Below are 25103 nucleotides of genomic sequence, written 5' to 3' on the forward strand. Positions count from 1 at the left end.
TCCCGCTAGCGCCCTCTTGAGGCTACAGTGTTCATTACAGCCATTATCTGATAGTGATAGCTATTCTTAGAGCCTTACCGTTAGTGGAGCTAAAAACGTAAAGTTTGTCCTGAGGGTGGCACTAGTGGAAAGGTCATGGGGTCATTAAAATTACAACGGTTCATCCTCTGGGGAGCAAGAACGAGAACAGGAAATATCATGGTCATTTTTTGTGACTTTTGGCCGGATGGTGGCGCTAGAGGAGAGGTCAGGAGGTCTCCAAAATCATTAGGATTCATCCTCTGGGGAACATAAATATCTGCAGCAAATGTCACGGAAATCCGTCCAGGGGCTTCGGAGATCTCTCGCACAGGACCAAACTGGACAACCAGACTGACTTTGGCATCATATACTGTATAAACAGAACATTATGAGATTATGTTACACACAACTTCCAGTCAGGTGGCACACGATTTTAATAGATACTGCAAATTCAGCAAAAGAAAACCGTCTCAGGTGAATACAGGCTTCCTTGTTGGCTGCAGTCATGACTGTTCTAGCTCAGACTGGGCTAATTTAGCTGAGCTAAATTTGTACATAAACACTAATAGAGAATTATGTGCAGTTATGTCTTCACCTTAGCAATGGCCAAAAATAATTCAGGTAATTCATAAAGTGACATTTTCAGTACACAGCATGAAATGTGCAGTAAATACTGCCTCTATCTGCTAGAGTATATAACCTTTATCTTTATAACTTTATATCTTGCACGGAAACAACTATACAATTGTGAGGTCATGCAGCTAGATTAGCAATCGAAGCGAGCGTCGGTTAGCTGCATAAACTTAACATAAGTATATACAGTATGTTGCGCTTGTGCACCTTTCCTCACCTGAAAATACAGCAAAGGAACCGTCTCAGATGAATACAGGCTGTTCACTGTTCCAGTTCAGACTGGGCTAACCTGCTTACAGGGAAGGATTACAGCCTCAGTTGCTAACATAACAAAGCGACACAACACAAAACTTTAAAATAATAATGACCAGAAAAATAAGGGGGGGGGGGAACGGAACAGCACAAACACAAATAAAGTCTGTGGGCTGGATTCAAACGCAGGACCTCATGGTTGGATGAAACCTGCAGGATTTCTCCAACATGGGTGGTCTCAGCTGGAATCAAACCAGTGCCTGGCTCCGCCACTTTAACTTCTCAGTACAATGATGATTTGGTCAAGCATCATGTAAACAGACCTGTGAATAAAAACACAATGACGGTGATGACAGAGACGAGGCACAGGGGACGTGCGACTCACGCAGTCCTGACCTTAACCACGCGGCCTGTCCCTGCTTGAATCCACGAGGCCTGGCGGTGACTCCCCTGACCGCGAGGTGAAGTTTGGCATTCCTTCACGCAGCCATCACTGGCACAGACAATGCATGATTAGACAGCCTTGAGTGATTTGCACAGCAGGTCCTAACCCGCCAAATAACAGCCAGTCATTCAGTCGGTCAATTAGAGTACGCGTCCCGGACTGCGCGCTGATGTTGCAGATTGCAGTTGTAATTATAGTTGGAGGCAGAAATCGTCTCACTGGTGGAGTTAAAATTCAAGGAACCAGTTTTTCACGTCACTGTCAAGCTGTGAGGACAAGTTGTTAAACTGATTCTCCACCCAAAAAAATCTCCACCTGCAGGTTTGAAGGACGTTTGGTGAGACGGTGGTCACGTCGGTTTGTAGACGCTTCTCAAACCGCTTCTCCACTGTTCATCCATAAACTCAGCATATTCAGACCCCTCATGTTCCCTGCAAAGTCTGGCTGAATACGCTATCACCTTCGGCGTCCAGTTTCCTCCGTGACCTGACTCGAGTACAGAAGACATGCACATAGTTTTTTGTTTTATTTGCTGAGGTTGTTAACACTTAACGCTATAATAATTACTAATTAAAAGTGTTCACAGTGGATTATGACAGAATATCCAGGACGTTGCTCTTGGAAACAGAAACTACTTTTCCTTTTCTTCTATGTTTTGAGCACGAGTTCACCTCGTATCATATTGGGGTGGAGGCATGAATCTCAGAGGTAGCTATCTCGAAACCTGGACAACTAAAACCAAAACTCTGCTTGGAGAGAAACCAATAGAGGTAAGTGTGTGGTTTTTATGGGGGGTGAACTGACCTTTAAAGGTGTTTACAAGACAGTCCATAGGAATATTCCACGAAATAAAATACTAGCATGCATGTAAACACAGTGATTGTGCTTGCTAGCAGTTGTCTGGCTAATGTATTTTCTTCTTCGATCTTCCCCATTTCAAGTCTGATGATCACATTCTTGTATGATGTAACTGCCACCTTATGAACCCACACAGGCCTCCATCAGCTGTGTTGTCACGGTAAAGAGTTTTGTAGCTGCAGTGTAACTTCAGATTCTGTGGTTTGGAGTTAAGTGTCACTACTCTGTTTCTGTCAGGACCTTCCTCTTGCTTTTGGAAAGCTTTTATTCTGAAGAAGCTACAGGAAGTGTAGCACTCCGCCGTGCTCTATACATGCTAATGCGACAGCCGCTTGGGGACGGCAGAAGCAAGTCACCTTTTAAGTGGAACTTGTCAGCAAACAAGTTGCTTATTTCCACACCCAGCAGTTACGGAGCAACATGATCGTCCATTTGGATGTTTGCGTCCACCTGATGAATATAAGTCCAATATTCGCTCTCATTTTTGGCCTCCAGCAGCTCCTGAGGGAAATATCTGGCTCTTTAGCTGCTAAATGCTCCTTTTCACAGCTTTGTCTCTGAAAACGACGCTACGAGAGCGCTGAGAGGGAACCAGAACAGATAAACAACGAGCGGAAACTCGCTATAAAGCTCCGTAAAGCCGAGCGGAGCTGCAGATTCAGCTGCTAACTCTCTGTAGGTTCATCGCTACGAGCCGAGCGACACCTTTCACATTGTCATTAAAAATGTCGATTATAGCCGGTTTAAGAACAATCATTTTTCAGTCAAGTCTAAACATTTTCAACTCGCGTTGCTGCATTATCGCCTCCATTCACACTGCCTATAACAAAAATTCAACAAAGTTTGCTGTTCCAAGATCCAAGGGGAGGATGTTCCACAGCTTAGGGCCATAAAAGCAGAAAGCAGCCTCACCAGATGTCTTGTGGGACACTTTAGGAACTTCTAAAAGAAAGGCAGCGGAAGATCAGAGAAAGAATCAACCTGCGTCCACCTGCATCTTTCCATTGACTTTGTTTACAATCACGTCGCTTTGTCTTCAGTCTGAACACGGTTTATTCACACCGTTTAGCGTCCAACTGCTAACTCCTCTTCTGGTTTTGAAAATAAAGGGTACAAAGTTGACCCCCATCCATGTATGATTATGACATAGAGAAGATTTCAAGGTAGTCTGACCTAAGTGGGCACAAAATGTTTAAGCCCCCCATCTGGTGGAGAAAAGTGCTGAGCTAGTGTAGCACAGAGTGCTCTAACCAATATGTTGGGGTCTTGATAATTGTGGGCGTTAGCGACGCTCTTTTTGGCTTCCGGAGCAACTTTGCCTACAAGAAAACGTTCGTAGAAACAAAAAATTCCAATGAGAGGTAATCGAGGAAGCGCACGTAGCATCAGCCGTGCGTTTTGTACACGAAGAATCGTCACACGAATCACTCAGCTGCATGTTGGGAATATTAATCATCAGCTGGTATTAATGAGAGCCTCTTTCCACTTCAGCCCCCTCTCCGGATTTGACAGGTGAGGCGTAAACAAAGCGCTGCGGCGCGGAGCTGACATGTCACGTTAGCCGCGCGGCAGAGAAGGAGGCATGGCCGAGCCTGTTTACCACAGCTCTCATTACTCTGTATTGTCTGTCCTCCCAGCCCTCCGCTTTAGCTGTCACTCACTGACAAACGCCTGAGGAAGGGGATGACTGCACTCACCTGCCCACGCTGCCAAATAACTCCCACACACACACACCTGACACATACATGTACAACACGCACACACACACACACGTAGACGAGTTTGTGATTACTTCCTCCTCTGACAGGCACTTTCCAATGATGAAGATACTGTAAGAGGATTAGAAACACTTTTCACAGGAAAGTATGACGATGACCAAACCTGTGCTGCCAAATTAAAATTCTGAATTATTTTTGCAGCTGGTCTAATTTGCAGTGACAGAAAAAACTAATCTTTGAAAGTAATAAACCAGCAAATGCCAGCTGCAGTATCTGGAAATCACGAACTTCTTCGGGTGTGAATCTGAACAGGGAACAGTCCACGATCTGATAATAAAATGATACTTTCAAATAAGAAATTCATTAATACCCCCCAAAATTATATCTTCTGCCATACGAACAACAGCACACACAGGTGGCGATACACTAACAACTATTTAGCCAGTCCCTAAGAAGGATACATCTAAATGCTGCCGACTTGTTATTGTTTCCCACAATTCCTTCTGAATTTATTATTTTCAATAGCACATGTCCCCGTTAATAAAGCAGCTCATGGCTTCAGTAACCAGGAGAAGTTGGGTCCAGTTTGAAGTAGTGTTAGCTGCTAATGTTAGCATTAACTCGTCTTGTGTTGACCGCTTCTCTCTGTGACGTTACTGTCAGGGCACAGTCACACACACACACACACACACACACACACACACACACTGACACACACATGCAAGAGGTACAAGAGTGCAGAGAGAGAAGGTAACTTTCTCTTCATTTTCATGCAGAATCTTCTGATCTCTGTCGATGTAACTGGATGATTGACTATCGTTTATCAGCTGGTAGTTTCTCGTCATATCACACTTATTAATGCCTGTAGGTCACTTACAGAAAACCATTTCCAATGCAAACGTACAAGAAGAGACATGTTTAACAGCTGCATACAAAGTTAACAAGCAATTAGATGAATGCTAAAGGCATGACATGCTGCAAAATAATTATAAAATTATTTGGCAATTGACTTTTACAGAAAAAAATGTAACAAATCATTTAAAAGAAATGTCGGCATCAGCATTTGAAACCATGAAATTCAGTAGACATTCTTACAAACCAGTGAGAAAAGTGAAGAAATCTCTCTTGAAATAACCAACATTGTTCCAACTTTGAAAGAAAGTTTTGTGTTCGTGTGGGAGAAAATAGGTTTTCAGGGCCGTTAAAATCAGTCAACAAGCTGTAAAAGAAAGCCACGGTGTTGGGAAATCCTTAACGTCAGTAGTCAGTTTTACTATTCTAACAGCCCACTGGACTTTTAGAGTTTTGTTTCATGTCAAAATGAGACACGGACATGTTTAGTACCTGCATACAAAGTTTACCAGCATTTAGATGAATTTCTTTGTAAATATTTCACCACATCACACTCATAAAAGCATTCAGATATGCGTCGTACACACACTTGACAGAGAAAAGTAGTTTGTTGATGATAATATTTCCCATGAATGTGCATCGGCAGTAATTACAGCCCTCAGTGAACCCGTCTGTCAGCAGCTCAGGTTGTCAGGACAGAGGAGGAATGTGGAGAATGCATTTTTCTGACCGTTGAGCTGGACGCGAGCTCCAGCTTTCAGCGCTCCTCCGCAGAACTTATAAGGACAGACAAGTCCATTCGGTTGTCTGAGCCGACTGTGACCATTTTGGGGCTCGGCTGGCGTCGGCGCCGCAGCCTGTAGCTTGTTTGTTATGGCTGGCGAACAAACCATGTGGGGATTATGAATATTTTCTTTACCTTGAAATGCCACAACAACAACACAGACAGCAGAGAGGAAACGCGATTGCATCGAAGCGGCGGTTTTCTTGGTGGCGCGGTCAATGCTGGTGTGTTCTGTGGAAACAAGGGGCATTGTGGGAGCTTCTCCTGACCTCAGGTTGAACCTGGTTTCGGTGATCTCACCTGTGATGGCCGGTAATCTCCTCCTCCTTGCGTGACTCAGATAGCAGAGGCGGGGGAGGGACGGGGCGGCCTGGTGTCTCCGTGCCGCCGCTGCCTTCCTCTTCGCCCCTATGAACCCAACACCCATCTGCCATTTTGGTGCCTCTCCAGGCAGTTACGCGGCCCCTGCGGTATTCGATCTGGTGGCGGTTGGCTTTATTCATCTGCTCCACAAGGCCGCTCTGCAGGCCGCATCAGTCGATCTGTATCTCGGTGAAGGAGACATGCGTACGGTCGCATTCCAGCGGGGATTTGCAGAGTGGATCGGGGAAACTCATCTAAACCAAGGATTAAAACTCAGAGCCTGTTGAGATGCTCTGATAGCAACTGCTGACTACTTCCCTTTGCTGTTGTTTTGTGTTTCATGGGAACGACTGTCAGAACGGCTGATGGCAACAAACACAGGCTAGCAGTTTGCAGAAACACATTAGTCACTTACATTTTGGGGATCAGAAACCTCCCCCCAAAACAAAACTCGTCTATGGGCTCCTCAGTGGCGCTAGAAACCCGTCACTCGGCTCTGAAACCTTGTCAGAGCGCCAACTCTTGGCAACCCTTTGGGATAATTAAGACTGGTCACGCCCCACAACCCCCATGTTCACCGTACCCTCTTATCCCCCCTCCCCATGCTCCCTGGCAACAGTATCCGCTCCGTCGCTGCTTCTTCCACTTCTCCTGCCAATCACACTTACTCCACCATCTGCCTGGAATGGCACTGATAGAAAACGCCCTAAAGTGCTGGTGCAGGGCCAGAGCCGGCTGTCTATACGCTGATTAATGCTTAATGGTGAAGACGGTGGAGTGAAAGTGTCGAGTCCTTCTCTGTCCGGAGGCCGGAGAGGTGCTTCCTCCTGTTTGGCCTCAGATGAACATAACAATGTGAGGAATTCTCAGTCTGTCACCTCAGATCACATTGCTGTGTCAGTCTGGGTCAGAGCGCTGCAGCTCAAAGCCTTTACTCCACTGTGACCGGTATCCTTTTCATTATAAAAATAAAAAAAGGTGTTGTTTTCTTGGATAACAAAACCAGAATTTGACTTTATGCAGGTTCCATATCCTATAACTCCTGTAATATATGGGCTCCCTAAGGTACATAAACCTCCTAATAACCCTCTTTTTAGACTCGTTGTCTCTGGTAATCATAGTTATCCACACTATCCAAATTTGTGGACTTTCATGTCAAACCTGTGGTCAACAAGCAGCCATCTTTTCTTTAAGATACCAACTTTTGCAGCAGTTAAAAGAATAAAAGAACCGCCCAACACATTCCTGACTGACCTGCTCAATTTTGTTCCAACCAATCAATTTTACTTGCAAGTCTCTGGTACAGTTGGTCCAACATTTACTAATTTGGTTGTGGGTGATTGGGAATCAAATTTCATATACAGCCATGTTAATCCTTTTCAATCAAAAATCAAGCTGTGGAAGAAGATGGTACTGAATAGCATTTGTCAGTTATCTGAATAGAAGCACAAGTTTCCTTAAATTCTCTGTTGAAAGTGACATGAAAAGTTTTAGACGTAACTATTTCTACGGGAGATGATAGCACAATTCAAACATCTATCTCTCGTAAACCAGCTGACTGTAATACTCTTCCACATGCCACTACTGTAGTAATCATCCAAAACACACAGAGAACAACAGACCTACCGGCCAGTTTTTGAGATTACACCGAAACTGCTCATCTTTTGTTGACTTTATGTCTAAATCAAATGATATGTGTGAACAGTTTAGAGATAGAGGGAACACATCACTGACTGATGCTGCCTTTCAACGTGCCAAAATATCTGAAAGAGAAGATTTTCTCCATGAAAAGGCAAAGAAACTAAATGAACCACGGGCGTGTTTTGCCTCTGACTTTAATCACGGCTCTGCAGAAATGAGAAACATCATCATCGAGAGACATTAGTGCATCGTGTGTGCTGAGCGTGTGCTTCAGGAGATCACTAAACCGCCTCAGGTACAGGTGGAGTACTCTTTTAAAGACGTGTAGACTTCCTGTAATCAGAACCAAGCAGACATATGAAATAATTATTTCTAATATTTTATTTTTGATTATTTTCTGACACGTGGTCCATTAGTGCTTGAAACTTTACACCTTGATGCTTTTAACGGTGTATTTAACAGTGTTTTGGTTGAGGAACACTAACAACCATGGCTCTGGGAAAATGCTGCCATTCAACCGGTGCTCTTGTTAAGGTCCAGCAAGAGTGCCGGACAGGACTTTCTACCGAGAAACAATGAGAAGATTTTGGTGCCAATTCTGTCGCTACGATGTGTGCAAAGTCACCAAACTCCTCAAAAGTCGTTGTTGTGAAAATTCAGCAGCTAGAAATGATTACTCAACCCAAAGGAAACATAAACCATCTCAGTTTACGCTGGAAAACTCACTTTTGTACTGCCTATTATTTGTCCTCTGCCACCTTAACCCGGGCTAATCCTGCCCCCGCCCCCCGTCCTGTCTTCATGTCAGATTTTTGCATGACTGCCTCGCCCACCTTTCTTCTCCCCTGTGGATGAACTTTTCAACCCTTCAACTCTGCCCTCGTCCTCGGGGACAGGAGGCCGAGTCCCGAAGGGCTTCGTGTCTTTTAAAAGTCTGTCATCTCGCATACGTACCGACACGCCCACGCCGTCACGCCACCTCTTGCCCGGCTGCGAGTCCTGCGACCATGTTGGATTTATCCAGACCCGAGGAGAGGCAGCCTGACGAGGTCACCGCACACTGAGAAGAAGCAGAATTCAGAAGAGTTCAACCATCTGTCGATTGAAAATGCGCATTCCAGGCACGTGGACCGACATGACATCTGTCATCCTGTAGACGCTTTTATCCAAAACACCAGTATGGACTGGTTGTACTGGTGTAGCATCTATTTTAATATGGGGAATCTGGGAACGGGAATCTAGGAAAAGTAGTTGTGTTTACCTGGAGCTTTATGTTCACTTATAATCAGAATAAAAATGCCTCCAGCAAACATATTATACACTGAATATATACTGGCCCTTTCATAAAGACATTCTGCCAAATGTCCGTTTGAAATAGCTCCCAGTAAGCAATGATTAATGATTTGCTAATTGCAGGAGGTATAAATATGTTCAACAGATGGAAATGTTTTGGGTACTTTCTGGGGCATCAATGCTCTATCGTTTCAGTCACCTTCTCCAGACGTACAGCAGTAAACCAACACTGGAGCCAATTATTTGATGCATGTGCATCTTTTTAAACTGTGAGCTCTCGGCTCGTTAGCACTTCGTTAACGTTAGCGAAGTCAGCTAAGCTGCTTTGGAACCGGACGCTGGTACGACCTCCTCCAATGCATCCAGTGTGATTGGACTGACAGCGCTGTCGTGCAGCCAATCAGGAAAGAGGATTTTATAACTGAACTATGAGCTGGACGCACTCTTTTTATATCTCGGACTGTGTGAAAATCTTATGTTTTCACATCGCAGATGATGAACAAAAGCAAAGCAAAATAATAGTTTTGTACTTTTGTTCTTCAACACCCTGACAAGAATGACACTGAGGAGAAAATAATCAGTGTTTGAAACATTTTTGGCATTGTCAGATTTATACTCATATTCAGCTGCTTCAGTCCAAAACTATCAGTATCCTGACACTTCTGTGGGGGTCAAACCGCGGTTACTTTGACCTGACATGTCACACGTCTCAGTCTGCTCTCGGGGAATCTGAGGAAGTCTGCTGGATTGTGGCGGTGTGTGTCGGGCGGCGAAGGCCTGGCGCCGCTCTGTCCGCCAAACGCCATGTCGCCTCCTCAGGCTCCTCGTTCCTTTATGTCGCTTTTATTTCGCTTTTCTTCTCCGCAAGAAATGAGCCAAAGCCCCAAGGGGCTAAAACACAGAGGGAGAAAGAGCGAGAGCAAAGTACTGACGAGGAGAAATAAGAGATAATAAGAGAGAGAGAAAGAGAGGTAGAGGAGAGAGAGAAAGAGAGGTAATTTAAAACTTGGAATTAGTGTGACACAAATTGGGGTTTGATGTCAGGGGAGCAACAACATGGCCGCCAGCGAGAGTGTTTATAGTCCTTCAGTTTACAGAGATTTCCTGTCAGCTCTTTTTGTACAAACTGTGTTACATAAAGACATGCAATGGGAGAACACGCACACGCGCACACACACACACACACACACACACAAGCAGTGGACTGAATACACTTTGGGTAAAAGTGTTTTCAACTACAACACAGTGAATTTTCAATTTGCTTTGTTGTCATGCAAATTTGACAGTTTTAGTGTTTTTTGGCCACTAAGAGACAAAAGATTCCAACATACAGCGTGTGTGTGTGTGTGTGTGTGTGTGTGTGTGTGTGTGTGTTGATGGCTTAAGTGAACCTATGTACAGCAACTAGGTAGTCTAATAAGAACCACATTCTTTCACATAAAAATTAAGAGTTAAATTCATCAGCAATCACCGATCCTCAGTTCGGTACACTCGGGTCACGTTACTCTTCCCTTCAGATCTCCTGTACGATATCGCACAACGCTGTTTACAGTTTACAATCGCTCTGCTCAATAAGTATTTATGACTAACGTCATGACGTCATATTCTTTTTCCAACTCTACGTCCTAGAAATTACGTTCGTGTACTGGTTTGCAACAGTAAACACGTTTTATTTTCAATCTTTTTATTAAAGTGCTGAATATGCCATTCTGTGGAATTTACGTGCAGTCCGCCATCCAAGCAAAGAAAGACAAACAAACAAAAGCAACACACACAAAAACAACAAAAGAAGCAACCTGAGTAGGCCTCCCTCCCTCTCCTGCAGAAGATATACATGTTATGTTTACTGTCCTTCACAGTCATACACTATACTGATGTTTTTCCCAACTCAAATATTTTATCTTGAGATTTTTTTTAAGTGTATAAAAGGCTGCTAAAAAGAATCATATCTGACATCCTGGTCTTCCAACATTTTGATTCGTTTAACCGTTGAGATATTAATCATGTCTGAGAGCCACATTACCAGAGGTGGAAGAAGTATTCAGATCCTTTACTTAAGTAAAAGTACTAACACCGCACTGTGAAAATACTCCACTACAAGTACAATTCAAAACCTTACTTAGTATCTAAGTATTATCAGCTGAATGTACTTAAAGTATGACAAGTAAAAGTCCTCACTGTGCAGTAAAACGCTCCTGTCACTGTTTTCCTATTATATCTGATTTCTGGATTAATATTACAGCTGTTTAATCTACAGCAATGCATCATGGTCTATAAGACCATCACGTGTTTGTAGCGTCGCTGTCCTGTGAGAACCACGTATCTCTAAAAAGTCAACGTTTTCATGAGCTCAGAAAAAAGGTTCATCACAAACATCTGGAGATACGTGGTTTTTACTGGACAGGAAGGGGATGAAGGTTTGTAATCTGACAGTAACTAAAGCTGTCAGACAAATGTAGTAAAAAGTACTCTACCTGCCTCTGAGATGTGGTGGAGTAGAAGTAGAAAGCTGCATAATCTGGAAATACTCAAGTACAGTACAAGTACCTCGAAGTACTGTACTTGAGTATTGACACAGAAACAAAGATCTGTTGGGATTGCGAGAGTGTGTGAAGTTTGGTTTTGTGTAGGATCTCAGACACACTATCAAATACCTTATACCTAAAGCTCAGCACTCTGGGGCATAACACCTGCGGCAGATAGTTGGATACATCGGATGTAGCTTAGCTTTAGAGAAGTGTAACCTATGTATAATTTTAAATCGCATCAAACAGAGCCTTGTATGTTTTTTTATTTAACATAATGGGGAAAACGTTTTTAATTATCTCCAACGTCGCAAAATGTTGATACTGAACGTGTCTGTAACCTCAAAAAGAGGAGAAGAAATGATCTCATGTTGCAAATCACAACTTGCATGTGGCAAATGTGGTGAAATGGGACCCAGAAAGACCGGTTTAGTCTGAGTTTGAAGGTCTGTCAGACACCAAAACACTGCAGAGAGGTTTATGATACGACTTGGAAAAGTTATCACAGCAACAATCATTTTCATCCCTTGCACAGTTTTCAGTTTGCTAATGTACACTATTCAGGAAGTGCAGATACAAAATAAAGATGTGCTGTAGTACAATAATTAAAGTAAAGTACCTATTATCACATCAATCATCAGTTTTGAATTTAAGCAGCTCTGGTGCTGGGACGACTCCTAGCAAAGACCTTAAGGAGTCACTCATCACATGAGTTTCACGAGTTATGAAATTCTTTTATTGGTTATTTTTGTTTTCATTTGCTGAAGACACACACATCTTATCAACCACATCTGGAAAGGTTTCCAACAATGACACCCAAACAATGTCTGGATATCTTGGGTCAACTGTGTGAAGCTGGCAGCCTTGATTTTTCATAAAACATTACTGTTTTACCGTATGAACTACGGATAGAGTCTGCGAGGGTACAGACAGCAAGTCAGCTACTTCAGCATACTATAACACACACACACACACACACACAAGTAGTCTCACACACGTATACACACTCACACACAGCCCATGTATCTGTATACATGTCCTCCTCCCGCACAACCAGAGAGAACAGGTTACGAGCAAGAAATTAACCCTGTTTAATGGAGGCCAGATGGATGGATGAAAAGAGAGAAGAAGAAAGGAGGGAGGCAGGGGGAGGAGGAGGCATGTATGATCTCACTGCTCATCCAAATGAATACATAAAGGCGTCTTTCGGAGCCCTCGGTGTCCCACCAGAGCTGGGGCATTATGGCGGCGGCGGCGGCGCGTCTTTGTTCTTCCCCGCAGACAGGCGACAGTGAAAGCAATCTGTCCTGTAGCGGGGCTGCATCCAGCAGCCGAGCTCTGATAAGGAGACCCCCTGGCCTCCCCGCTAGTGTCTGGTCCAGCGGGCTAAGCTTCGCCTTTCTAATCCTCTCCAGAAGAGAAAAAATTGCTTTGATTATTTGCTGACCAATAAAGCCCAAACTGAGCGCCAGAGGTGGCGTTTGGTTCGGGGGTTGCAGAGAAAGGTGGAGGCCTTGATTGGCACATTTATTGGACGCCGTTTATCAATTCTGGTGATCTGTCCGGCCGCTTAATAACGTCCGAAGGATCAATTGCAAGGGGTTTGTGCTTTTTGTTCAGCTTTTTTTCCATTCCCTTTCTCTTTCATCTCTTCTATCAGCGTAAAAATAACTACTTAGAGGGTGGAGGCACTCTGAAAGGAGCTAATCTCGCAGTGTGGAGAGGCTCGGTTCAAAGGGCTACAAGGTGCCACTCAGGCTGCGGCGCTACAGCAGCTACAAGCCAGGACGGCAGGTACACTGTCCGGTCCAAATCGCAACCACAAAGGCCTAATTATGGCACACATAACCCCCCTCCAGACCCCGTAACCTCCCGTGCAAACCCTCGACAATGCAAATGAACCGTGTAGGTTTGGGCGAGATAGCACCCGGGCTTTAAGCTATGCAAAAATATTCACAATTCCAAGCTGGAGAATGAAGAGAAAAATAATAAGATATGAAAAGTATGAGAAAAAAAATTATTATATTTCGCTTTGCTGGCTGTATATTTAGGCTGTCTGGAGTGTGCTGGGGATTTGTTACTGTCTATCACCTTTTCCTCCCTCCTCTTCCCTGCATCATCTTCCTCTAATTAAAGTGTTTGTTGTCACCCTCAGATCCAGGGTGTGAAATCAAGTTAGCAGTTTATGTAAGAGCCGTGGTGAAAATCAAACACTTTGTTATTCAGAAAGACAGGGACTTCAATCACTCCGAGCTGGGATATATGTTCCCATTGTTGACTTTGCTATCTGCATGCTAAGCCAATTTTCTACTTAGGTCTCCCAGCTTTTAAAAATGTTATTTGGTTCCCTATGTGGTCTTAATTCTTACCCCTCGCTGATAAGCACAGCCGCGGCAGGCCGGGAAAATATAGGCCCAATTATAGAGGACTTTAAATTCCAAATCATTCTTGGGAGAATGGAAAAAATAATTTTAATGAAAAAGTAGAGAAGGAGATGTATTTTGAGGTCCGATAGTCCGTTTCACAAGCCAAGCCGCCCCCACCGTCGCCCCCCATCAACCCCTTGTTCCCCAAAGGGACTCGTACAGCTGTGTTTAATACTTTTACCAAAAGAGCTGAGGGGCGCACAGGAATGGAAAATGAAAAATTACAGTCATTGATGCTTCCCAAAGAGTCATCTGATTTCTGCAAATCTTTAAATGTTGACAGCAATTAAATATATATATATATATATATATATATATATATATATACCATTCAGCTCCGTCATTAGGAAAGTAAAAGTCAGTAGCAGCAAACCAAATGGACTATTTGTCATGTGTAATGTACCCGCTACCGGTGGCCATACCGGAGGACCTCAGCTCTTTGGTAACAGTAGCTGAACAAAGATTTACTGTAAATCTTTAACTGACATGAATAGACATAATTGGTCTTTGAAACTGTGAACAGATCATCCGTTCATCTGATTGATTTTGTGTTCACTTAGTATCTCCTCAGCTAATCGTCACTGTCTTGTTGACACATTTGCTAATATATAGCTATAGCGATAATCATTGCTAACACTAGCCATGGTTTGTGCCTCTCACGTATTACTGTATCAAGTCAAAGAGCTGAGCATCCGTTTTCAGTCACTGGCGATCTTTAAACAAGACTAAGAGTCTACAGCCATGCTAGCAGCTCCGTGAGGCAGCTAAATGCTAACTTCAGCATACTAACATGCTCACAATGACAATGCTAAAATGTTGATGCATAGCAGGTATAATGTTTAATAATCTTAGTTTAGTTTGTTAGCATGCTAACATTTGCTATTTAGCACAGCTGAGGCTGAATGTCATTAGTTTTGCAGGTAGGTCATGAATCAAAGTATTGGACATAGTTAAAAGTCTGACCTGATGATGGCGCTAGAGGAAAAGTCAGAGGATTACCAAAACTATTACAGTTCATCCCAAGGGGGGCATGAACGTCTGAACCAAATTTCTTCGAAATCCATCAAACTGTTGTCGAGATATTTCACTCAAAACCACAAATGTGACTGGGCTAGAAGACAAGTCGGGATCACCAAAGTCATGAGGCTACATCTTCTGGGGACAATGAACGTCTGTGCAAAGTTTTATGGCAATACATCCGGCAGATGTTGAGATATTTCAGTCCTGACTAAAATGAAGGGCCGACCGACCAATCGAGTGACATTGCCTTCAAAGGGCCCCTAAGCCAGAAACTCTGCGTCATATGACTATTTCTTGTTTGACAGTCACAGGGATCAGTCAAAACGTTCACTTTGAAGACACCACAGCAGAAGCCCAGGAATGACCAATAGCCAGTAGCCTTGGTTAGCAGGTAGCATTTAGCATTTGAAGCGCTTTGAGTGGTCAGAAGACTAGAAAGGCGCCATACAAGTACAGTCCATTTCCATTTACGACTGTCAGTCAACTGATTATTTATTACACACGTGTAGGAAGGAAATAGAGAGCCCAACAATGTCTACTGTACAACATAACTGATGTAGCACTATCTATGATTTCCTTAACCCAGGATGCCATGCACACTGCATATTATTTCCACACAGCGAGTTCCTCCATGATGGCGCCAGCCGCGGTTGCTAGGAGATTTGTGATGAAACTCCAAAACCTCTATTGATATCAGTCAGCAGTGTTATTGTCCAGCTGGGCGGAGGCCCAGCCAGGTGTTGCATCCTGTGAAGATAAATAAGCCGGCGTGGCGTGGAGAAGACCTCGGCTGGTCCGGAGACTCAGACCCCCGGCCGGCTGCAGCTGCTGCCCAGACGCGCAACCTGGTTGTGGGGGGACAGGTGTGGCCTGATGTGGGCCCACTGAGGTGCTCCGATGACAGCGACCTGGCAGAGATCTAACCCCACCGTACCACCTGCCCCCCTCCCCCCACTCCATCACCACTAACCCCAACCCTCTCCCTCACACCCCTTGGGGGGGAAACAGGATCTGGTCCAGAGGGATAACAGAAGAGGAAGAGAATCCAATTCCTTATCCAGCCTGGCAACTGACTTAATTCCATTTTTGGCAGCCAGCGACCAGACGACTGCTGCTGCTCCACCGCCTGCAGCCTCCCCGAGCTGAAGAAAATATATAACCAGCTGGAGAGAGGGAAGGAAAAGGAGTCATTTCTCTCACAGGAATTTTTAGCAAATCTTTGAAATAAGCTGTATAAAATCGATGAAAATGGGAAAATGAAGACAGATTGATTGGAAAGAAAGAAACATTTGTACCACTTTCTAATACGGCACCCCTCACAACGGGTTTCCAAGTTGTAACTCGTGGCTTTGGTAATGGTTAATAAATGCGTTATAGATCAGTTATAAGACTGTAATAAGAACAACTTGTGGTGTGCCAGGTTGTGAAAAACCTTTTTGGCTTTCCCTTTATATTTGGTGATAATGCAGTTATTAATGTTAGTAATCCATGATGAATGCTCACTGGTTGAGTTGTAAATGTTAATAAGTTGTTAAAAAATGGATGTTGAGGGTAGATTGTCAAACCGCCCACTGGAGAGCTCTTCCTGATGAACTAAGGAGTTTTTAAAAAGATAAAGAGCAGGATAAACACCAGCCAGTGGCATTTTTCACAACCTCACACCCCCAAAACTTTTTCATACGTGCTTAGAACTGAACTATAAAGCTTTAATGATTTATTAACCATTAATAATGCATTAGTTACAATTTATAAACTATTTATAACGAGTGACTTATTGGAAAGTGGTACAGAAAAACTTATTGAACAAGAGTATGGAAGTTAGTGAGGAAAGAATGAAGAAAGTAGGGAAGGAAGGAAAGCTGGATATAATAAATGCAAATAAGTTTGACAAAAAAAAAACAACAACTCAATATCTACTTACTTTCATTCAAACTTTTCAATGGATTTCCAGTTGAGATGCGGCAGCTCCAGAAAAAAACAAGTAAGTGGACCTTGAGTTAATTTTTTTTGTCAAACTGCTAAGGTCAAGAATGAACTTTCAGTCTCATTTGACAAAGTTGCATGAAAGTAGCATTGATGAAGGGAAAACAAATGTGTAGAGAAGCAGTAATGGAGAGTAAAAAAGAAAGTGGACATTAAATCTGATGGATCTGAATCAGATCTGTGGACGCCTTTAAAAAGAAGCTCAAGACCTTTAGACTTTCTTTTGTGTCAGTTTCTATTTACTCTTATCTTAATTTATTTCTATTTTATGATCTTTAATTCTTACTAAATCTGTATTTATGTCTGTTGCCTAATTTCTTTTGTGTTGCACTTTGTGACGTTCTGCTCTTGAAAGGTGATTTATTTAGCACCTTTTAGCATAATTAACGACACAGTCAGTTTAAAACAGGACTGACCTGGTACAAAGCCCAGAAAGAGCACATTCTATCCTCTTCATTTTAAACGCTGCACAGCTCTTTTCATTTTCAAACAGATATATTTTACATATTTTTTATTGTAAATTTCTATTTTAAATTTAAGATTCGTGACTTTTTTCTTTTCTCTCACTGTGTTTATTGTGACCGCTCTGTCTTTGTGATTTTGGGCTACATAAATCAAATTGACGTGACTTGACTATACACCAAAATACCAAAGGAAAAATTCCTTGTATAGGAAAACTTACTTGGCAACAAACCTGATTCTGATTAACTTGCTCCAACGGGAGACGCTGCTATGACGGGTGTAGCGTAAGAGGGGAATGGAAAGATGCAGGGATGGAGCAAAAATGGAAAGAAAAATGAAATAATCTAAATGGAAGTTAGGAGGGAAGACAGAGGTGGAGGAAGAAGAAGGAAGGGAGGAGACAGCTCCCATGTCATCCCCCCACCCTCTCACCCACCCACCCACCCACACATCAGAGGGAACAGCAACAGTTCCAGTCCGTTCGTCCTGTAAGAGTCGACTGCTGAGCCGGCCAGATTGAAAAGGAGGAGCCGAGGCCGCGGAGCATGAAAGAGGATAGAAGAAGAAGAAGAAGAAGACAACAGAAGAAGAGAGAATGAGAAGAAAGGGGAGAGGAGCGGGAGTGGGGGAGACACAAGAAACAAGAGGGGAGGGTCAGTCTTCAAACGACCCCCTCCTCCCCATCACTTAAGAGACATTTGGGGGGGTCAAATTATTAACACTCCTACGGCCACTTTAAAGATGACAAAAGAGAGGGGGGGGGGGCGCACTGATGTTTCACCCAGTCAGTCACCCTCTACTTTAATTAGTCACTAAATTAACCCACCCCCAACACACACACACACACACACACACACACACACACACGGCCTTGTGTTTTTGAGTGTTGGCTTGTATTTGAGCTAAAATGATCGCTGATATATTTCAATATTTTTTTAGTTCAGTTGGTCTGGACCAATGGAAATAACGATCCACTCAGTTCTGTCTATTATAAATATTACACATGAACCGTATGGACTGACAGGTAACTCATTCATTGGACAGTTCTGGTGACGTCATTGTGCATCATGAGCGCTTCCTCGTGATGCACAATACCAACCGCTTGGATAAATGAGTTGGACGCAATCAGACCGGAAATTGACTGTGCGCATTGTTTCTTTCGTCCCGACAGAGAGGCCCACAGCCGTGGGACTAACGGTTGGATAAATCAACCCCAAAACAAGTTAAGTACTCAATATTTCTGGATATAACGCTCATTAATACTTCAGTTTGTCCTCCAAGCAAATGACAATGTCACTCTCAAATCAATTTGTCATGTTGAATGTCGTGTCACATGTCACCTCTTACAGACTGTCCCTCGGATGAAACAGCCTGACATGATCTATCTAGCATACACATCTGGACTGGCGAGACCTCTGTTGTCTTCCTCACTCTAACCCTGGGCAAATATAATGAGCCACGAAATACGTCTTTAATAATAGCGGGACAAAAGTTACACCATGTTACTTCCGTCCCTCCCCCCGTCTCCGTCAGCTTTACCCTGGCTGGCACCAAAGATGCGCTAGCTACGGATAGGTCTCTCAGATCATATACATTTACAATCTTCAACAAATAAACATTACCTTAAAAACAAAAACACTTCCGTTTCGTATTTTTTACTTTCCAAGTGAAAAATCTGTTTTTCTGCTGTAACTCTGGGGGCTCGGGCTGATTTTCGGCGTCAGACTCAATGACTTCACAGCATGTTCCTGACTTCCGGGTTCCAGGAGAAAAGGCCCGTCCTGCTGATACTTTCGTCCCGGCTCTCCCCTAAATTGCGACCTGGTGTGATAACGATGGAGGGACGAAAGAGAGACAAAGTGCCTAAGTGTGTTTTCTCTCCCTCTCTCAGCATTAACATTCCACCGTTGTGAGGTCCACATATCGTCGCACTTTTGCAAATTGATTCAGTTTAACTGAGATCTCATCTAGATTGGCTCTCAGAACTTAATTCTTTGTTTTATAATTTGCTCTTAATCGCCTTCCCTCCCTGCTAATGATAAGGCTGCAGCTCTGCTTAGACTAAAGCCCCTCATCGTGAGCCCCTAAAGCTCTTAAATAAATAAGATTAGAGAATATCCCGTGTTACATTTGTGAATAAGACAAGCGCTATCAGATCTGCCGGCGAGCCGCTTTATCCAAATCATCCCCGTCTGCTCTTCTTCTGCTCTCCATTCATTCACATCGGTCCTCCTTCATTTCTGGGTGGAATTAACTTGACCAGACAAACTGAATAACAGCTGTTTGTTTTTAGTTTGTATTGCCAATGTTTTCATTTCAGCAAAACTAGGCTAACTACAATCTGTTTCCTGTTTCATTAACCAGCTGACACAAACAGAAATCATTCAATTATTTTCCCAGATTTTTTGGCGTGCAGGCGTGCCAACACCCACTCAGTGACCCGCCTGTTCAACCAGCTGATGATGCTTTCCAATGATCAACTTGGATAGCTGCACCAGGCTGTTGTTTGCCGCCCAAAAAGGCAACTGTGGTAAATTTAAGGACTTCAATACCCAGAAATCCTCGGAGCTGAAATCAGTTAAGTTTGTCACACTTTAATAACGGAGGGTTGAGAGACAAGAAAACCAAACTGTTTGATAAATAAAGTATTGAACAAAGTGATATTTGGTCCTGATGATGGTGCTAAAAGAAAAGCCAGAGGATCAACAGAGTTTACAAAGACATAAATGTCTGCACCAAATTGCACGGTACTGTAATCAATCTAAATGTCGAGTCATTTTACTAATAAACGAAAATGTCAACCTCGTGGTGACGCTAGAGGCAAAATCAGTCAACAAAGTCAGTCATCCTCTGGAGAAAAACAGTATAGTGTCTGCACACTGGATTTTAGCCGCTCAAAAAATGTATTGGAGTGAAACAGGCAACATTTTGACCCAAACCTCTATCTTCATCCATGAACATGAAGCACATTTCCACCTTGCTTTATTCTGATGGAGTGTTTGTACAGTCTGTGCTTACTCGCCACAAACAGCCACTGTACCGGCTGTACGTTTAGCTGTTAGCTAGCTAGCAACATAGGCACCGACGCTGAGTGAGAACTCGGTGTGTGTGTGTGTGTTTTTGTGAGAGGTCAGAGGGGTGAACTACGAAGCGAGATTAATGGTTTAGCGAGGTATGTTGAGCCTAAAGCCAGGCGCCTCTCTTTTAACCTGGCTAGATCACCATGGTAACATATGCTGCACACCCAACCTGCTCCAGAGGAGGTTATGTTCAGAGTTTCGGATTTAAATCGGCTGAAATCGCCCTTTCGCTCAGTTTTCCTGAGCGATAGAGATTCTCAGCTGAGAGAATATGTTACCTATGCAAACTTGCTGAGCCGTACGTCAGTAATGCCACCGAACAAAGCCGTAGAGTTACAGTAGCGCAAATTGTATGCATCGCGTTGCCACGGGAACCTGCATGCATTCAGTTGGTGATGCAGAAAATAATTTTTCCCCTGTTTGCTTCAGGTAATATTAATACTTTAAGTTTTTCACAGCAGATCATCCAACACTAAAAGAATGATGAAGGCTCAGCAACTACAGACCACTTTGGATGATGTTTTTATGCTTGGTCCTGATTTTCTGCAAAGTCTGTTTTACACTGCTGATATCGCAGCTAATAGAGCACCGATTAGAAAATTGATTAGTCTGATTTGGCCAAAGTGATTTCCACATATCCTTCATTATGAGACACTGTCGCACCTAAATGCGCTTTGTGAGTATCATGTTTAAATGTATCAAATTTAAAGTTTAAGAGCTCTGGCCAGCATTCCTCTCTTGCCTTATTTGCATCAACAGTGTTGCTTTTTGCTGTAATAATTTTCATATTCTTCATAGCTCCACATTATAAAGACCTGTTCCTCTTGACTGAAGTAGGCCTAGGCAGCACGTGATCGGTCCATTTTGTGTGGAAGGAGAATGAAATGATGCGTCAAACGCCCCGCCCCCTTCTTTGGGAACGCAAAGAAAACCAAAGGAACAAAGGACGTTGATAACCACTGTCGTGATACCCGTTATCTCTGATTGGGGTTTTAGGTTTTGTCGAGCCAGCTCACGCAAAGAAAGCCTAGCTATGTCGAACTTGCTTCGCAGTACACCCCTCAGGCCTCGATTGATCTCAAAACTTACCTAATACTCCAGTTCTTGTCCCTGTTCGTTCCCCAAGAGACTCAAACAACTTCAAGATTAGTGCACATTTTTCACTCAGGTTTAAAAGCTTCCTTGATACATTCACATCTGTTAGCATCCACTAGCGTCTTTGCATTGACTTTATATACAGTCATGCTGCCTCTAAAATTTGCTTCCCGTTCAGCCTGAGCACTAGCCCCGTTTGGGACTGTCTCATCTACTGCACGGGAGGCAGTCCTGAGCCGGCTCCTAAGGAGGTTAGCGTCGATGCTGCTATAGCATAAGTCATATCAGAACTGGAGAGTATTTCTTCCTTGAAAGAAGATGTTTTCGCTCTTCTCCCGACTGGCTTCGGGCTTTCCCAGAGTCTAGTTTAGAAATTGATAAAGGTGATAGATTATTTCGTGGACCTTTAAGTTGTGTTTGTTTGACTTTCCAGCAGTCACCATACACACAAAGGAACGTATCTGATGAGTCTCAAATACTGTTGATGTGGCCCCTTTCTCGGCTGTTTTTGACCTAAAAATCTCACTTAGTGCAGCAGTAAAACAACATCCCTGGAGTCTGAAATCAGTCAGATGTCTCTCCGCCTGCTGCTTTGCTGCTCTTAAAACGTCAGTGTTTGTTTATGCTCGGCTAACTTTAATCCCGGGTTTCTTGTGTTGCACAGGCCTGTCAGTCAAAGCTGTGACAGCTGCACCGAAGGGCACCTCAAACAGCAGGCACCCATGCACATGCACCGACTCGTTACTGCAGCTCCAGAAATGAAGTCGACCACAAACAAACAGTGGAAACCCTCCCTGGGTGAAGCTCAATTAGCAAAGCACCTTCAGAGTGATCGGATAACGAAACAGACATTTGTGACCAAGAGAAAACAGGTCGTTGAGTCTCTGTGTCGTGTTAGAATGATGCCATTTATAATATGAGGTCAGCACAGAGACAAAGTGACTGGAAAATACTTCAGTGTAAAGATACAGAGCTCCTCTGCTGGTGTAAAATAGTAATAATAAAACAGGGGGATATTTATGCAACAGCTTTTTGGTCTCTGCTGGTGTTTTTAATAGAACAGTAAGTTATTCTTCCATACCGACCCACTGAACAATGATTTTCAGATGTTTTAGATGCTGCAGTGAGATAGATGACATCTGGTCTTCACAGCTGCATGCATGCATGCATATATATATATATATATATATATATAATACTTACAGCTGTTTGTGCGTTCATTATTAATATTTAATGTTGTGGTACAAGAGACCAGACTCAGAATCCAACCTCAATTCTACATTTTTGTTATCTTGGTCTCGTCTCACTCTCAATGTAATGTGATCTTATCTTGGTCTCACATTAAGATGACTTGGTTGTGGACCAAAGACGACTTGGGATTTTCCAAACAAGTTCTCCAAATTACACTATAGAATACGTCATTTGTAACAGCCCACCTTCCAAAACCATTACAAATCACTGTTTAGGGGACCTTCGTCATCATGGTTACAATAATAACCATGCGGTTAAGGTTAGTGAACGATCATGGTCTTGGTTTAAAAAAATTATTTTAAAAAACCCCAACAACGTTGAGTGTCTGTAGGAAACAGGAAACGAACAGAGGTCTCCCGTGTAAGGCTTGGGGGATCCTTGATCAGAGCTGGTTCTTACGACGTGTTGTCCAAGAGAAAAGCCAGCCATCATAGAGACGGATAACGCCGCATATTTTAAGAAAGTCTCTCCTGGAAGGCATTCATAGCGTTGCACTTGGCTGTTCACTTGAAAAATGACAGAAATAGTCGTGTCAAGAATGAAAAAAGAGAGCTGAGCGAGAAGTTTGAGCTCTGGCTCCTTTCTCACCTCCACACAGCTGACCAATCACAGCCTGAAGTTGGTGTGAATGTCGGCTCGTCGGCTTCGGAAAGTTACAGAAATGGTCGGACACAGACCTTTCTAATCTGAAGTGGAAAAGGTGCCGGGGGGGGGGTCCCGAAGTTATTGGACCATCTGCAAAGCAGTTCTGACAGAGCATACTGGCCTCTTAAAAGTCTTACCTTTTGTTGACCCATCCATCCACCCCAACCTCCTCCCTACGTGGAGTTAGTGACTCTGTAATAACTCCAGTATCCCCAGGAGTCACATCCATACCGGACGATTCTGCACCTCACAATTTACATCCACAGCCAGTGTTCAGTCTCAATGCAGGAAATAGTGTGTCCTTCATGTAAAGGGTGTAGTAAGAGTGAGGAGGTCGGAGTGGTGGACAGGTGTGTTGATTTTGCTGCCTGTTGGTTACTTAACTGCTTGAAAAATTCCTACACTGCTGTGTAAATAACTTAGTACTTCTGAAATATTAGCTGGGAAAAGTAACTTCTGAGCTCTGACTTTTAATGCCAAACCAAAATTATTACAGTCAGTCTTAATAGACCCATTCTTCCTTCTTAAAAATGGCATAATATCTCACTTTTCTAAAAACGACTAGACCTATGTTATATATTTTGTTGAGTTGCGTACATTATCCCAAATGTTTTCAAACCCAGAGAAATCCGTAATTTTAATCAAGGCAAGCCGTTTCATTTGGTCGCCTGTCTGTCGAGTATGTCGGCATGCAGGAAACAGGGAAAGGACCCAAATGCAGACAGCAAAGGCAGACAGGTGCAGACAGTGATTTAATATGGCTTACTGGCAGGTACACAGGTTGGCAGGCAGGCTGGTAGGGAGACAGGCAGCAAGATAGTCACCGGTAACAGGCAGGCAGGCAGGCAGGCAGGCAGGCAGGCAGATAATACTCCAAACAGGAAACAAAATGGCAGACGCCAACATAGCACTTGAGACGAATTGACAGAGAACAAAGAAATCACCGAGACTATATACACAGGTGAGGGCAGGCTAATTAGACACAGGTGAACTTAATTAGGGCGGGGCAAAAAATCCAAACTGGCGGGAGAAGCAAACAAAGACAGGAAGTTAAACTACCAGACACATACGGCAAGGAGAATATTTCAAAATAAAACAGGAAATAACCAAACACAGACCCTCAAACCATGACACTGTCAATGGCGTCATATCCCCTTTGCGCTTGTGTCAGCATTGTGGTTGTCTGCCAGAAACTGACATAAATAGACTTTTTATAAGCCACATTTTTACGATACGCTTTTTAGATCTTGGTCGTTTTTAACTATATATTTTAACCGGATGAAGGATTTTAGTCATCGGACGTCTGGATCTTAAGTTATCAGAGAAACAAGCTGAGCAATAGTGATGGGAATTACGGCTCTTTGAAGGGCGCCAGATCTTATGGCTCCGTTTCTTCCCGAAAGCCGCTCATCGTTCTTTTTTTGTTTTCTTTTTTTTGTTTTTAGGGGGCGGGAGTTACTAGGTTTAACTGCGAAATAATCTCTCAGATAATGAATTTACTACTTTGAATTAAACCTCTGTATGAAATGTGTTATGTAAATTAAGTTGCCTTGCCTTGACTGCAATTCATGCAACACTTTAAATAGACGTGATGTTGAAATGACGTCTACCATCAGTGGTTTTGGCAGTTTATGTTTATCACATATTTAGCAGAAAAATCATCCCGTGCCGAGTCTGCAGTCAGTCAGATTCCACCAGAGAGGGAATTAAATCCCACCACCATGTTTCTATTGTTTTGTAAGAAGTCATAGATCAA

At 43.2% G+C, this 25103-nt stretch overlaps 1 long non-coding RNA gene across 2 annotated transcripts; it reads right to left on the reverse strand.

Moving 5' to 3' along the window:
• Window positions 1-24250, reverse strand: LOC122873136. 2 transcript variants are annotated; one of them, XR_006377364.1, is made up of 3 exons: window positions 8522-8547; window positions 872-943; window positions 1-391 (listed from the first exon to the last, which is right to left on the reverse strand). It is a non-coding gene; the product is annotated as an uncharacterized LOC122873136 (long non-coding RNA). The 2 variants fall into 2 exon arrangements; XR_006377365.1 differs by lacking the exons at window positions 1-391; window positions 872-943 and adding exons at window positions 6541-6879; window positions 24114-24250 and having other exon boundaries at window positions 8522-8627.
• Window positions 24251-25103: the final 853 nt, after the last annotated feature.

Source organism: Siniperca chuatsi, linkage group LG3, assembly GCF_020085105.1.
Source record: "Siniperca chuatsi isolate FFG_IHB_CAS linkage group LG3, ASM2008510v1, whole genome shotgun sequence".
In the NCBI taxonomy this organism is placed as follows: domain Eukaryota; kingdom Metazoa; phylum Chordata; class Actinopteri; order Centrarchiformes; family Sinipercidae; genus Siniperca; species Siniperca chuatsi.